Raw genomic sequence first — 3,742 nt, forward strand, 5'->3', positions numbered from 1 at the left:
TACGTGGGCGGAAGAAGTTGCTGCTCCGTTTTCGTTTCCTCGTGAGACCCCGTAGCTTGGTGTTGGAGTTTTCGATTTGCCATTACGTGAACGCGCGAAGCCTGTGGAAGGGGGCGGGCCAAACTTGCTCCGTCCCTTTGTTCCCTGACGTGATTCTTGAAAATGTTGTGTAAGACGTTAGCCGAGGTAGTGCTGTTTTTAGTGGCGAGGGCTGCCCGCTCCGAGAAAGCCCAGTTGGTAGTTGCGAATGGTTTTGTTTGTGCTTGGCAGGGAGCGGGCGCTCAACAAGTGTGTGTTGAATAAATGGATTTATTTTTTCCTTATGACACAATTAAGTGAGCTGTGACTCCACCCCAAGTCTGGTTAGGTAATTTCCTTTTTCCACAATACGTAGTCACCGCAAGTCTGTCGTCTTTACCTTGTAAACATTTTCGTAATCTTGATTTTCGCACTTTTAAACGTCGTGTTAGTTGCACAGTGTGAACGAGTTGGGGCTTTTTAGCCTTCGGTCTACAAGGGTATATATTCACGCTGCAGATGAATGGCACTTAACATTTTTCACATTAAAAATCATACAGCACATTTTTATCACTCACTGAGGAAAAAAAGGAAGAATAAATACACAAATGACTCCCTCAAACCTCTGCCCTCTGCAGAATTAGACACTTTACCCAGTCCGTGCCATATACTCTTATAGCACCAAATAACTACCATTTATCTAGTTCCTGTTGTATGTCTGGTACTGTGCTCCTTAGCCTAGGGAAAGAATTGTGTTCAATTCTCCCATCCTATCTAGGGTACAGATACCGTTCTCCAGTTCTGTGCAGTTTCAAAGCCCATTGAGACCTGAGGACATGAGGCTGCTGCTAAGTTAATAACAGCTCTTCTCAGGTAACACCTATAGGAGATAATACTAACAAACCCAGTTTAGAGTAAAACTGAGATTTGGGTTAAGTGCTTGGGGAAGGAGTAAAGTGCCAAAAACAGTTTTTTGTATGTCAAAAATTTGCCTATATACAGAATAATATCCTTAGTCTCCAACAAGTTTTCGGTTTTGTGCAATATCAACTTCAGAACAACTGTGTTTTCTAAATTCTGTGTCACCATGAGGAATAAGATAGATAATTAAAGTGGGTCTCTACATGTGATGTTTTGTGGCTAGTGGATGTGAATGTTTCCCCGCATGTGTAACCAATTATTTAGGCATTGTGCACAAGCAGTAGCTTGTATGTTTTTCAGTGAATCAGAGCCAAAAACAAAAAATAGGGCAAAAGTAATTATGGCTTAGTAATGTGATCCATAGTACTTATATGTATAACATTTTATAGTTGAGGTGTGAAATAGGACAGATAACCCTTCTTCAGGGAACCAAAGAAAAAATTTGGTTCTGAAAATTTGGTTCATATTACTAAATACATAGTAATATGATCCATATTAGCAGCACCAAAGGATGGCTTGGGAGGGATTTAACCCTTATCTCCTCCAGACTCTGTGAGTCAGCCCAAATAGGCCATCTAGTGAAAATAGTAACTTGCATCTAGTGAAGATAGAAATTTTGCTATTGAAATATTTCTTCAAGCAAGAGTCCTAGTCCTCCATTTCCAACCAGAATCCCAAGACTTTCTTTAGCAATTTTTGAGCTATCCACCTATCCACATATTAATGAACAATCATACGAAAAGTGTCTACAACTAGGGGAGCAGTGAATAAGTAAGAGGTTGGGCTCTGGAATCTTTGCCTTTGATTAGTTGTGAGACTTTGGACAGCATATGACTTCTTTTGCCTCAGTTTCCTTAGCTACAAAGTGGCAAGCAGAATAATTTCTCAGGGGTTTGTTGTGAGGCTGGCCTGCAGTAAACTAAGGATTTAGAATAGCACATTCAAGAAATGATGGTTTTAATCTCAATTTTTGTAACTGTGCAAGGAAAACAAAAGAAATAACAAACATCAGACAAATCTCTTAAACTGTGTACATATTTTAATTCTAATAAATAGAATACCAGAACCCAGGAAGCATTATTGGTACATAACAAATGTTACTTATTGTCAGGAAGCCTTCTCCCCATCCACTCTTTATTAATGTATTTCAGAAATGTCTTCTGTGCTGCTTCGGAGCTGGAGCTGAGGACTTGTTGATTACCTCCCATTTACCAGGATTATAGCAAATTAAATTTAACTGTGACTGGCATGCGAACTATCTGATGTCGGTTGGACATGGATGAGGAATATTGCTATATAAACCACAGTGAGTTTAATTTCTTTTAAGTAATGAGATTTTTTGTGGTTGCCTTAATCATTAGAGACTTGTCGATATGCATTTTATGGTACATTACCTCTTGGTTGGAATATGCATGAGCCAACACCCAACTGAGGTGCTTGCAGTTGGAATCTTGGTCACTGGATATATTAAGTTAGTTCTATGAGCCAGTGTGATATAAATGGTTTAGAAAGCTCTAGTGGGTCCATGTCTGTTCTAATGATGCATAATGTAGGTAACACTCCTGTGAGGGAACATTAGGATCTCACGGATATTTTCAGGTCCTTCTGGGACTCACCATTCTATAAACAACAAGCTTCTCAATGAGAGGAAGCACATCCTCCACCAGGTATTAACCTCTGTTTCTTCCTCCATGTGGGTGCTCAGGACCTCACAAGCAATAGTTATGAATGATCTAAGGCCCAGAATAAAGGGTCCCCAGGGAGAAGAAATTCCTAGCCAACTGCAACATCATAAGATGCACAAGTAAGAGAACAAGTAGGAAGACAGGCGCACCAGTTTCTTAAATCTTAGACAAGATCATTAGCTAATTTCTTATAGAAGACAGATTTTGAAGACACATCTTGGTAAGTTTGTCATGATTTGATGGAATTTAGATGCAATGGGTAGCTCAGAATGACAGTTCTGGTGCTGTCCTACTAAAATGCGAGAGTGACAGTGGACCTGTGGCAGAAGAGTGGCCGCATTCAAACACAGTGACTCCTTCTATAGCCACATACTTGCCAGGTCCATTTTACAATATGTCCCTGAGCCTATCTGCCTGCGGTTCTCAAACCCTGCCCCGCAAACAGCTCTTAGCATTTTCTTGTTTATTTCTAGTTTGTACTTGACTACACTTAATAATATGTTGCTCTTATTTATTTATTATTTATTTATTTATTTTTAAAGATTTATTTATTTATTTGACAGAGAGAGAAATCACAAGTAGGCAGAAGTAGGCAGAGAGGCAGACAGAGAGGGAGAAGCAGGCTCCCTGCTGGGCAGAGAGCCCGATGTGGGGCTCAATCCCAGGACTCTGGGATCATGACCTGAGCCGAAGGCAGAGGCTTAACCCACTGAGCCACCCAGGCGCCCTGATAATATGTTGCTTTTAAAAGTTAGTTCTTCAGTTACTTCGTGTGTGACTTCTGCCTCTACCCAGGGTGGTGTGCTTACAATTTTATCATCTAACTCCTTTTTTTTTAGACACTTATCAGATGATTAGTGCATGCCAGCTGGTTGATTGAAAACTTAGAATTGTTTTCCTTCAGCCAGGCCCCGGTCTTGCAAGAGCTTCTTTTGAAAATAGCTTTTGACTTCATGAGTCAGAAAACCTGCGTCTGAGATTCAGGGTCACTTTGATTTAAAGTGGATGAGGAACTTGTGTCTTTTTGTCATCAGTATCATCTTTCCCACCCCGTTCTCCACACTATTTCTTTAGCCCATAAATGAAATAGAAAACCGTAAGTGTCCTTGGGGCCGTCT

Source organism: Lontra canadensis, unplaced genomic scaffold, assembly GCF_010015895.1.
Source record: "Lontra canadensis isolate GAN:19392208 unplaced genomic scaffold, GSC_riverotter_1.0 scaffold19, whole genome shotgun sequence".
NCBI classification, from domain to species: domain Eukaryota; kingdom Metazoa; phylum Chordata; class Mammalia; order Carnivora; family Mustelidae; genus Lontra; species Lontra canadensis.